The sequence below is a fragment of the Hordeum vulgare genome, chromosome 3H (assembly GCF_904849725.1).
Source record: "Hordeum vulgare subsp. vulgare chromosome 3H, MorexV3_pseudomolecules_assembly, whole genome shotgun sequence".
NCBI lineage: Eukaryota > Viridiplantae > Streptophyta > Magnoliopsida > Poales > Poaceae > Hordeum > Hordeum vulgare.
The window spans coordinates 129503095-129515504 of record NC_058520.1 but is presented as its reverse complement, the minus strand read 5'-3'; the positions used below and the strand labels follow the sequence as shown (position 1 = coordinate 129515504).

The following is a 12410-nucleotide window of genomic DNA, read 5'->3' as shown; positions in this document are numbered from 1 at the left end:
GCAATAACTAATTTATCATTGCCTCTAGGGAATATTTCCAACACCTCCACCCATGAGGACTCTGGTGAGGTGGTATCCATCTATGACGGGATCTAGAACGAGAGCAACCGACCCTCTGTGACGGATGCTAGTTGGGTGATACGTGTGATCGAATGTGATCGGGCAAGCCAACTATGGATTATACGTTGGCGCTATGGGCTCTACAGCTTAGACTTCACGGAGGGAACGCTTCCGCTCCTTCTTGGGTAGATCATGTTCACCGTTTTTACCTTGGGAGGGAACTGTTTTTGGCCCCCAGTGTTCGGGCCACAGGGCTCCTCGTCATCTTCGCTTCGAGGGCTCCTGCCCTGGTCTTCGGTAGCCTCCTTGCTTGCTTGCTTGAAAACCCAATAGTTATGGTTGGTGTGATTAGCTGGCTTGTATTGGGTGCCATGCATTTGACAGGGTCGTTCCATTATTTTTCCCATAGGGTTGGCCCGTCCTTGTTCCCTTTGAAGGGTTTCTTCCGCTGTCCCGATTTGGAGCTGCGGAATCTGGCATTTATTGTCGTGTCCTCGGCGTCGCCAGTATGGAGGCGGCACTTGTTCTTATTTTTCCTCGGCTTGACATTTCTGTCCCGAACTTCAGAGGTTCCAGGTTCGTCCGAGTTATGGCTGCGCCGAGCTATCCAGTTGTCCTCACCCGCGCAGAAGTGGGTCATGAGGGAAGTGAGGGCGGATGTGGTCCTCGATCTGTCCTATCCGAGTTGGCGAGCCAACCACTCGTCCCGGATGTTTTGCCTAAAAGAGGCTATTGCTTCGGCGTCCGGGCAGTCTACGACTTGATTTTTCTTCGTCAAGAACCGGTTCCAGAATTCTCTGGCTGATTCTCGTGCTCTTTGGACGATGTTCCTTAGGTCGGAAGAATCCGGGGGCCGAACATAGGTCCCCTGGAAGTTGGATAGGAAGGCGTCCTCGATCTCTTCCCAACTTTCGATCGAGTCCTCGGGCAAGCTGTTTAGCCAGTGCCGAGCCGGCCCTGTTAACTTGAGCGGTAAATATTAAATGGCATGGAGATCATCTCCTCTTGCCATATGAATGTGAAGAAGGAAGTCTTCAATTCACACGGCGGGATCAGTTGTCCCGTCGTACTGTTCTATGTTAACAAGTTTGAATCCCTCCGGAAAATGGTGTTGCATTACTTTGTCCGTGAAGCATAGTGAGTGTGCGGCCCTTCTAGTCTGTGCTAGCTTGTGTCGGAGATAGGCTTTGGGTTGAGTTCGATATGAGTCCCGGTCCCTGTTGTAGTAGGGGACCCGGGGTGGTTCTCCGTCCCGTCTAGCGGAGCAGTATTTCCGGTAACCGTAGATAGACCTGTTATGGGTCCTGTTGTCCAGGTTAAACCGAGGGTCGTGTCAGCCCCGAGGGTATACTTTCTCCTTCCCCTTTATCTGGGGAGGTCCGGGGTTGTAATCAGCCTCCACAACCGCTCTGTCGCACCCTAGAGGTGGGCGGTCAAGTTCTTCATAATCCAAGCGCTTTGGATATGTGGGCTCTAAGGCCTCATCGAATTGCGGGAGTGGGCGGCGGCGTGGGTAGCTCTTTCTTTGATCCGGCCACTCGGGGTCGTATTGTTCTTCGGCGGCTAATACCTTGTTCCACCTACTTTTATGGTATCTTGTTCGGCCTTAAGTTGTCGTTCCTTTGCTTTGAGGCTTCGTGCGGTGGCCAAGAGAAGTTGCTGAACTTCCTCCTGATCTCCGACGTGTTCGGGGACCGCGAAGTCCTCACCATCCATATCCTCATTAATGGGAGGGAGGTAGTTATCGTCGTCCATCTTAAAGGCGTCGTTGGGGTCGCTCTGCTCCTCGGGCTTGTCTGGATCCTCTTGAGGGTGATCTGGATCCTCGGGGTGATCACGGACTTCTGGGGCTTTATTTTCCCCATTACTGTGAGCGGATTTATTTCCTTTGCTTGCCTTCGCATGCTTATGCTGCTTTCGGCGCTTTGACGACTCCCCAGGTTTATCGTCTCGCTGGGGGTGGTTTCTCCATTATTGCCGGGTGTGTCTACCATGTAGACATTGTACGAGCCGGTTGTGGTCCATCGCCTTGTCTTTGTTGGGGTGGGTTCCTTGGTCTCGTCATCCATGACCTCAAGCTCGTCCGAGCCATAGTCCAATGCATCAGTGAAGTCTTCGATGGTGTCTATCAAGTGGGTGGTGAGCAGGCCATAAAAGTCCCCATATTTTGACTCGAAGTCGTACTGTGAGCAGGTCGGACTGGCTGAGATGTGCAACGACTGGATCTGTCTGAGCACCTCGTTTAATACTGAGGGTTCGTCCGGGTAAGTTGCTAGATGGTTTTCAGAGTTCACCTCCAGTGCCTCCGCTAGGAAGGCTTGTTTGGAGCTGGCCGCTGGCTGAGATCCACGCGACAAAATTGAGTCTGATCTGGAGGCCGACTCCTCGAGGGAGAGGGATTCGAGGAATTGGTCGGACGCCGAGTCCGAAGTTAAAGCTTCGGAGTCTTTGCTCTCATCTGTAGAAACCAGAGTTTCTGCAGGGATCGGATCATCCCATAGATTGGTCGAGAATTCGAGATTCCCAGGCCTTGCTTGATGGTCACTGGCAAAACCTCTGATATGGCCAAGGCAGCCAGTTGTTGGGGAACGTAGTAATTTCAAAATTTTCCTACGTCACACAAGGATCTATCTAGGAGAAACCAGTAACGAGCAAAGGGGTAGAGCATCTTCATACCATTGAAGATCGCATAGCGGAAGCATTACTATGAACGCGGTCGATGGAGTCGTACTCGTGGCAATTCAAATCGCGGAAGATATGATCCGAACACCGAATGTACGGTGTCTCCTCGTTAAACACACCTACAGCCCTGGGACGTCTCCTCCTTCTTGATCTAGCAAGGAGGGAGGAGAAGTTGAGGGAGAACTCCGGCAACACGACGGTGTGGTGGTGATGGAGTATGTGGCTCTCCGGCAGGGCTTCGCCAAGCACCGCAGAGGAGGAGAAAGAGGTGGAGAGGTAGGGCTGCACCATAGGTGATCAAATCAGGTGTGTTGCAGCCCTCCCAATCCTCCATTGTATATAGGAGGGAGGGAGAGGGGTGCACCACCCCTAGGGAAACCCTAGGAGGTGCGGCAACCCAAGGAGGAGGAGCTGGAGGCGCCCTACGTGGCTTGCCACCCAAGGCAACCGAAGGAGGAGGTGGAGGCGCCCTAGGTGGCTTGCCACCCAAGGCAGCCCCTAGGGTTTGGCCTTGGGCCCCTTCCCTTGTGCCTTGGGCCTCCTCCCCTTGGCACACCAGCCCACCAGGGGCTGATTCCTCTCCCCTTTAAGCCCATGTGGCCCTCCAGGACAGGTGGACCTTCCCGGTGGACCCCCGGTACCCTTTCGGTGGTCCCGGTACAATGCCGATAAACCCCAAAACTATTCTGGCGACCAAAACTGGACTTCCCATATATAACTCTTTACCTCCCTACTATTCCGGAACTCCTCGTGACCTCCGGGATCTCATTCGGCACTCCGAACAACCTTCGGTAACCACATATATGATTCCCATAACAACTCTAGCGTCACTGAACCTTAAGTGTGTAGACCCTACGGGTACGGGAAACATGCGCACATGACCGAGACATCTCTCCGGCCAATAACCAACAACGGGGTCTGGATATCCATGTTGGCTCCCACATGTTCCACGATGATCTCATCGGATGAACCACGATGTCAAGGATTCACTCAATCCTGTATACAATTCCCTTTGTCTACCGGTATGACACTTGCCCGAGATTCGATCGTCGTTATCCCTATACCTTGTTCAATCTCATTATCGGCAAGTCTATTTACTCGTTTTGTAACACATCTTCCCGTGGCTAACTCCTTAGTCACATTGAGCTCATTGTGAGGATGCATTACTGAGTGGGCCCAAAGATGCCTCTCCGTCACAGAGTGACAAATCCCAGTCTCGATTCGTACAACCCAACAGACACTTTTGGAGATACCTGTAGTGCACCTTTCTAATCACCCGGTCACATTGTGACGTTTGATACACCCAAAGAACTCCTACGATATCCGGGAGCTGCACAATCTCATGGTCTAAGGAAATGATACTTGACATTATAAAAGTTTTAGCAGACGAACTACATGATCTTGTGCTATGCTTAGGATTGGGTCTTATCCATCACATCATTCCCTTAATGATGTGATCTTGTTATCAATGACATCCAATGTCCATGATCAGGAAACCATGACCATCTATTGATCAACGAGCTAGCCAACTAGAGGCTCACTAGAGACATGTTGTGGTCTATGTATTCACACATGTATTACAGTTTCCGGTTGATACAGTTATAGCATGAATAATAGACAATTATCACGAACAAGGAAATATAATAACAACCACTTTGTTATTGCCTTTAGGGCATATTTCCAACACCAGTCGAGTCTGCGCACAGCGTGATGCTGCCGAATGAGAGGACCATTCCAGGGACGAATATGTCCCCGTTGATGATCTTGTCGCTCACGATTACACGATCCATTAATCTCTTCGATGATCCAATGGTGGAACTCTCAATGAAAGCACCAATGTCGGTCTCAAAACTGGCAGATCTCGAGTAGGGGTTCCCTAACTGTGGACCTAGGATCGATGGGTTGAAGGAAGAAGGGGACAGGGTGGTTTTACCCAGGTTCGGGCCATCCTATGGAGATAATACCCCACGTCCTTCTCGGTTATATTAACGAAGATGATTACAGAGTAGATCTACCTCGAGATCGTATATGCTAAACCCTAGATGATTCAACCTCCTCTACATGGATAAGGTCCTCTGGTTTATATAGACACCAGGGACCCTAGGGTTTACAAGTTACCGACTACCGCCAAGGGGTAGATGAGACGACCTAGTCCTTCCAAGCTTGAAGTACACGCCAATCTTCGGGATATTCCTTCCAGAGTGGAGGTCGTCATAAGGCCCGGTCTTCTACAATGCGGCCCCAACGGGCCCACCCGGTATTTACTAACCGGCCGCCCGAGGACCCTAGAATCCTCGACTCCCTCAGCAGGGTCCATAAGTAAACTAAGGGATAATAAGTCATCCTTTTAATAGAGAACTAGAACAAAGCATTAACACATAGTGAATATATGAACTCCTCAAACTATGACAATCACCGAAAAGAATTTCAATTATTGTCACCTTGGGGTATGCAGATCATGAAACATAATAGGTACATGCAACTTGCAAGGTAGGATCTAAACACTTCCATATTCAGAGAAAACATAATAGGTTCACATCTAAAATCATGTCACTCGGGCCCTAATGACAAACATTAAGCATAGCAAAGTCATAGCAACATCAATCTCATAACATAGTGGATACTAGGGATCAAGCCCTATCAAAATAATTCGATTATATGATCAATCTCATCCAGTCCCATCACCTTCTAGCAAGCCTACAAAGGAATTACTCACTCACGGTGGTGAGCATCATGATGGTGTCGATGGAGAAGGGTTGGTGATGATGACGGCGATGAATCCCCTTGTCCTAAGCCCCAAACGAAATCGAAGTCAACCCTCCAAGGAAGAACAAGAGGTGGTAGCGGCTCCATCTCATAAAACGTGATGAAAACTTCACTCCTATTTTTTCTCCCGAATTAGAAATTTATTGGACTGGAATTAGAATCAAAGGATCCATGAGGTGGCCCGAAGCCATCAGGGCGCGCCTAGGGGGTGGGCGGACCCTGTTGGCTTGGCACCAATAGGTGGCCCCCTTCTGGTGGATCTTCGCTCCATTATTTTTATATATTCCATAAAAATCCATAAAAAGTTTCGTTCGGTTCTGAGAACTTTTATTTCTGCATAAAAACAATACCATGGCAGTTCTCCTCGAAATAGCGTCAGAAGAGGTTAGTTTCATTCAAATCATGTCAATTAGAGTCCAAAACAAGAGTAGAAGTGTTTGGAAAAGTAGATACGTTTGGGACGTATGAGGCATATGGGTGCGTTGTCGCCAAGTTTCATGAATTTCTAGTGAGTTTTGGATTTACAGGAATTTAGAAATCAAGTTTCTTAATGTTTGAGGTCGAGCCAAGATGTTGAGATGTTTGAAATGCATTGCCATTTCTTGCATGGGACCTAAACATGCATCCATGGATAGGTATATGGTTTTTCAACCCATTTTGGTGCACTCAACCATGTGATTGTAGATCAAATTTGAATTATGCACATCCAATGCACAACAAACTCAATTGATGTATACAAAAGCAAGATGATCCCTTAATTTATTCATATTTTTGCACTTTGCACCTATTTGTCTATGTTGTTTCTAGAAAAAAATCAATGAGAGAAGAGGATCGGATGTCTTTTCACCTGGAGATGTGACATGCATGTTCCCTATTGAAACCACGAAGCTTCTTGTGAGAAGCTCCGATTTGTAAGAGGCTTGGGCCAAAACATGTCCAAGTTGGAAATTTTTTTACCATGGCATATATGTGCCTTTTCATGACACCATGTGAAGTTCCATCAATTTTTGACGAGTTTTGGATTTATGGGTATTTAAAAACCAAGTTTCTCAATGTTTGTGGCCGAGCCTAGACACTAAGATGTTTGAAATTCATTCCCACTTCTTGCATGGGACCTAAACATGCAGCCAGCGACTCGTATATGATTTTTGAACCAAGTGCACTAGACCTTGTGATTATAGTTCAAAATTGAATTATGCACATTAAATGGATTGAAAGCTCAATTAATGTATTAAATAGGCCAAACGAACCCTAAAAACCTTCATAGTTAATTATGCACGACACCCATGTTGCTTTATGGTGACTCTAGAAATAAATTCATGGCAAGAAGAGACAATGGTTGTTTTTTCACATATAAAAGGTGAACGTTCCTTATCGAAACCACATGGCTTTATTGTGAGAATATTCGGTTTGGAAGAGGCTTTTACCAAAACTTGTCCAAAATTGGGTAATTTTTTTACCACAACATACAACACGCAACGTCATGACACCATGCCCAAGTTTCATGAATTTCTCATGAGGATTAGATTTAAAGAAATTTTAAAAAAAGTTTCTCAATGTTTGCGGTTGAGCCAAGACGAGAGATGTTTGAAATTCATTCCCATTTCCTGTGTGGGACCTAAACATGCATCCAAGGACACGTATATGATTTTTTTAACCAATTTTTATGTGTTGGACCTTGTGATTGTAGTTCAAATTTGAATTATGCACATTAAATGCCTAGAAATCTCAACTAATGTATTAAAAAGGCCAAAAAAATCCTGGAAAAATCCACGATTGATCCCCTATACTTGTGGGTCATTAGCCAATCAAGACTTTGTTGGAGGGCATAAGAACAATGTTGATGATCAAGTTTGAGAATATCACAGAGAAGACAGATGCATGCAGATGGGAGACCACACCCACCTACTCAGAAATTTGAGAAGAGGGCAAAAAGTGGGCTAATTATTGTCAAGCATACATGGCAGGTCCACGCATCTGGTAAGTGACTAGCAGTTCTGAAAACACATATTGTGTTAATTTGGACAACCATACCTGTGACTGTAGGAGGTGGGACATGACAGTTGTGCCATGACCCCATGCCATTTCTGCAATGCGAAAACTGAAGCTACATCATGAATACTTTATCAACAATTTCTTCAAAAAAAGCCCATTACTGCGAAACCTATAAGCACATAATATTACTAGTGCCATGTCCTAGCCATTGGCCTCATACACTTGGAGATGTCATTTATCCACAAGTTTTCAAAGAAAAGAAGAGCAATGGACAAATTGCAAGGAGGAATGGTCTATTTGAGGTGCCAGCTAAAAAGGACACCTCAAGAATTGGTATTGTGACTTGCAGCAACTTCAACAAGCAAGGGCACATGTTTAGTAACTGTGGTGTCCCCTTGAAGCCTAAGTTGCAGATGAGGAAGATCCAGAACCAGGTTATATAACACACTTGTTATTTCATTTAATTGTTGGAGAAATTGTTTTAATCATTTCATTGCTTACAATTTTCATTATTCTGTAGGAAAATAGAGCAAATTACCATGAAGCTGGATCTTTCATGGCTACAAATGCAGAGAGGCCTCTAAGAGTACATGTTGCTTCTACACCTTAACCAATACTAGCTGCAGCAACAGCTGCAGTCTCTGCACCTGCACTAGGTACAGTTCCTACTTCTAGGTCAAGGAAAAGGGTTGCTTCTACTCGACCGGTAGATGCAGCACCAGCCAAGAGGAGAAGGACCAACACTTCCACTCTAGTAGCAAAACCAGCCAAGAGGAGAAGGAACCACACTTGTACTCCAGTAGTAGAACCAGCTAGCAAGAGAAGGATCCACACTTCTTCTCGAGCACAAAACACTAGGTCATCAAGAACTTCCCCAACAAAAAAACATCAGGTTTACACTTGCCAAGAGAGATGGCTCAAGGACATTCATTGCACCAAGGCAATCAATATCAACTAGAATCAGGAAACCAAATGGAGGTTGAAGTACTATTTCTATGCAAGTGGTAACTAGAACTTATGTGTGTGAACTTGAGTTAAACTGTTGTGGTTGTGTTTCAATCCTTCAACATGTAATTGGATATGTGTCTTTAAGTTGAACTAGTTTGGTTTGTAATGACTGGTCTATTTGAAGTTTGGACTGCTTGTGTAGTTTAAGTGAGTATCATTGTATCACTTGGTCTTTGTGTGCTCTCGGTGTATATAGCTATTATTTGCGCACTGAGTTTGTTACAAAAATTCTTTCAATATAGAACTATAAACACTAGTAAATTCAATCAAGTGAAAGGATAGCAATATTGGTTAAAAAGTGGCATTCATTGATCTGAAACAAATCTTAGCTGGAACAACTAATGGCCCGGTTCTTAAGAACATAGCACGCATAGGATTGTATTAAGTGAGAGAAAAGTTGGCCAATAATGCCCAATTAAGCGCAAGTCACTGGATGTGATGACAAAAATAGATAGACACAACATAAAATATGCATTATAGCATACTTAAGAACATAGCATAGAAGATCCATTACAACAAACTTAGGAACATAGAAAATATGGTTCGTACAAACATAAGCTACTAAAGTTCAAATTAGATCCTAGACTTCACATTCCTCAAAAATGTACACCCATATCTTCGCTTGACACGGTTAGGCCACATCCTTATTGAGGCCTTGGATGTACTTTAGCACCATAGCAATCATTTCAAGACTCAAGGATGGCCTTGATTTGCTCTAACTTCTCCTTGATGCCATAACCATCTTTCAGCAACTTAGAAATAACTTGCTCAAGCTTTGTATTCTCATTTTGAAGAAGATCTCTATCCACTTCAACTTCCTTCATAGCCTTCCTCGTGTTCTGGATAATGTTAGCTTGGGTCTGCAAAATGCACGTGTGCTCCTTATCAAATTTCACCTTTTCCATCTGCACCTCCAACCTACCTTTCTCCTCTAGCTCCTTCTTCCTCCTCCACTACCTTTTTCTAATCCATGGTGTCCACCCTCCCATTCTGCCAGTCAAACATCTTGCCTACATCTTCAACAAGCTTGATGTACTCAGTGCAAAGCTTAACATATTCAGCCTTAAGCTTGGCCAACTGCTCCACAAACTTTTGCTTGTCAAGTACCCTTCCATAGTTATGCTCATGGAACATTTCCCATAGCTTGAACAAACATCTGTGAAGAACAAGAGGCCAAGTCTTATCAACCCACTATGCAACCCCACAATTCACACCATTTTCCTGAATTTGGAAATTATGAAGTTGTAAACTTATTACACTAGCATGACAAAGTTAGTAAACTAACAATGGTTAAGATAACTGAAATATGATAACTTATTACACTTCCATGGGCCTATTGAAACATTTGCTAAAAATATTAAGAATAGATTGAGTTAACTGAAAATGTTGCCTCATGTGGTGCACTGAGCAGATTCAGTTACTGAAATGTGAAGAACAGATTTAATTACTGGAAATGTTGACTCATGTGGTGCACTAAACATCGAGTTAAAGTGCAATCAAATATGTTGCACTGAACATCCATATGTACCAATGAAAATGTGCAACCAAATGTGGTCCTGCAATAGTAGAAAAGATAAGATTGACATATAACCTGCACTAGGCAGCCATAGAAACGCCTTTCACTTAAAGTGCATTCGAAAGCCACACACTTCATAGGCCTCATGTGGTGCAGAATGCATTTGGGTTTAGAAGGCTCAAGTTGGACACACAGAAGGGGCTCCACAATGGTATCAGGTTCCTCCTACATCCACAAAATCACCCACAATATTTTCAATCACAACTCAAAGCACAAACAATTAGAACCCTAAATGTACATAAATCCCCAAATCAGCAAGAACCTAACCTAACCCTACATAAATCCCCAAATCAGCAAGAACCTAACCCTAACCCTACATAAATCCCCAAATCAGCAAGAACCCTAACCCTAACTTACCTAAATACTAGATCACAAGCAACCCTTGCCCTACCTAAGCAAGATCCATATCAGAGACACAACTATATCCCTAACTAAGCAATATCCATGGCAGTAGCTAGCACCGGTCCGTAACCCTAGGTTTGGCAAGGAAAAACTTACAAAAGGCCCCATGTCCATACTGACGGCCTCGCAGTCATCGTCTGGGACTGAGATCCAGTGGCACGCCGCAACTTTAGCCCTCTCATCTCCATCCAATTTTTTTTCCAACGGTCTGTATTTGGGCAAGGGCGGGCAGCAAATTGGGGATTCGCGGGCTCGTTGAGAAATTTCCCGCGCCGCGGACTAGTCGAAGAGAAGGGATGGTCGATGTTGGAGGAGAGGAGGGGCAGGTTGTGTCATTGCTAAGGAGGGGTGCACCATCGCTTGGGGAGAGGATGGGCGACCGCACCGGTGTAAAGGAGGGGCCGTTGTCGGAGGAGGATAGGAGGGGCGGACATTGCTGGGGAGAGGAGGGGTCGCTGCCGGAGGCGGAGGGGAGGGCCGCCGGCGGAGGAGGAGGGGAGGGGATGCCGCCGCCAGAGGAGAGGAGCGTCAGTTCATCGTTGGAGGAGAGGAAGTGCAGGTCGTCGCTGTAGAGAAGAGGGAAGGGGCTGCCGCCGTCGCCGGAGGAGAGGAGGGGCCGCCGCCACTGGAGGAGAGGAGGGGCAGGTCATCGCTAAAGGGGAGGAGGTGCAGGTCATCGCTAGGGAGAAGAAGGGCGACAGTCGCTGGGGAGTGGAAGGGCAGGTCGTCGCTGGGGAGAAGAGTCTCAATCTTCCTGTACTATCTGAACTTATTCTCATCTCCAGCATACTGACTGAATTGTCACTGGCTGAACTACATCTTCCTGTACCTTTCAGGTGTGAGTAACTCAAATCGGCATGAGTGCTCTGCTCTAAAAAAATCATAACTCTATTGTCCCTCACGATTTTCGGTGTTGTGGGATGACAGAAATTGATAAGGGGATACCTCAAGTTGGTATGAGGTTCAGAATTGTAGATGAGGCGTGGGTATTTTGGAATACATATGGGGGTCACACCGGCTTTGATGTGAGAAGGATATACACAAACAAAAGAAAACTTAATGGTCCCGTTGGTTCATGCATATTTGTTTGTTCCAACGAGGGTCATCGAAAAAAAGGACAAACTGATAATGCACCAAAGCGTTTTAGAGCTGAAACAAGAACAAATGGCCAAGCTCGTATGTGTTTTCAATTGGATCGAGAGGTCGGAAATTATAAAGTAACTGAGGTTGTGCTCGAACACAACCACTTGCAACAATGGGAAAAGCTATAGAGAAAGTATTCACGAAAGACAACCTACAACAAGACTATTCATGCAATTGATAGCTTTTATGATCTATTGACCACGTCAAAAGTTGGCGATGATATCTTCATGATGATCTGATCTAGTATCTTCAAAGTTGTTAGGTGGTATTTTGGACAGGTCTAACTCGAGCATTTTGTGTGTTAACCGGTCTTTTTTGGCCTAAGTGTACAAGTTAAAAGGCCTGCTTTTGTGTAATCAAATGATTACTTAATATTTACATTTCTTGTTGTAGCATTCTGATGGTATGTGCTACAACCTTTTAATGTCAAATACTACTGGATTTGCAAATGCAATTGAATTGTTCAACTTTGATTGCATAATATGGTATTGTGTGATTTGAAAATGCTTTTGTTGTTGAAGTTTTTGCCTATGTCTCATATAGACCGTTGGATGTGTTTTGGATGGGGATGAGAGGGCTAAAGTTGCGTCGTGACTTCACCAAGTGAAGTCACTGGATCTCAGTCCCATCGTCTGAGCTCATTTCACCATCGTTCCAAGAAGGCAAGGTGGGCAGGGAGGTCCACGACCTAGGCTATCATCGGCGACAGCGAACTCGGAGTGGAGCACGTGAGTGATTGCAGGGGAGTGAGCAGGCAATGGAGCGACCAAGGAGGACC

At 45.4% G+C, this 12410-nt stretch overlaps 1 long non-coding RNA gene across 1 annotated transcript; it reads right to left on the bottom strand.

Annotated features, from left to right (window-relative positions):
- Positions 1-8974: 8974 nt before the first annotated feature.
- On the bottom strand, positions 8975-12050 carry LOC123439669. Its single transcript, XR_006630136.1, has 3 exons — positions 10586-12050; positions 10103-10252; positions 8975-9667 (listed from the first exon to the last, which is right to left on the bottom strand). It is a non-coding gene; the product is annotated as an uncharacterized LOC123439669 (long non-coding RNA).
- Between the last annotated feature and the right edge of the window lie 360 nt (positions 12051-12410).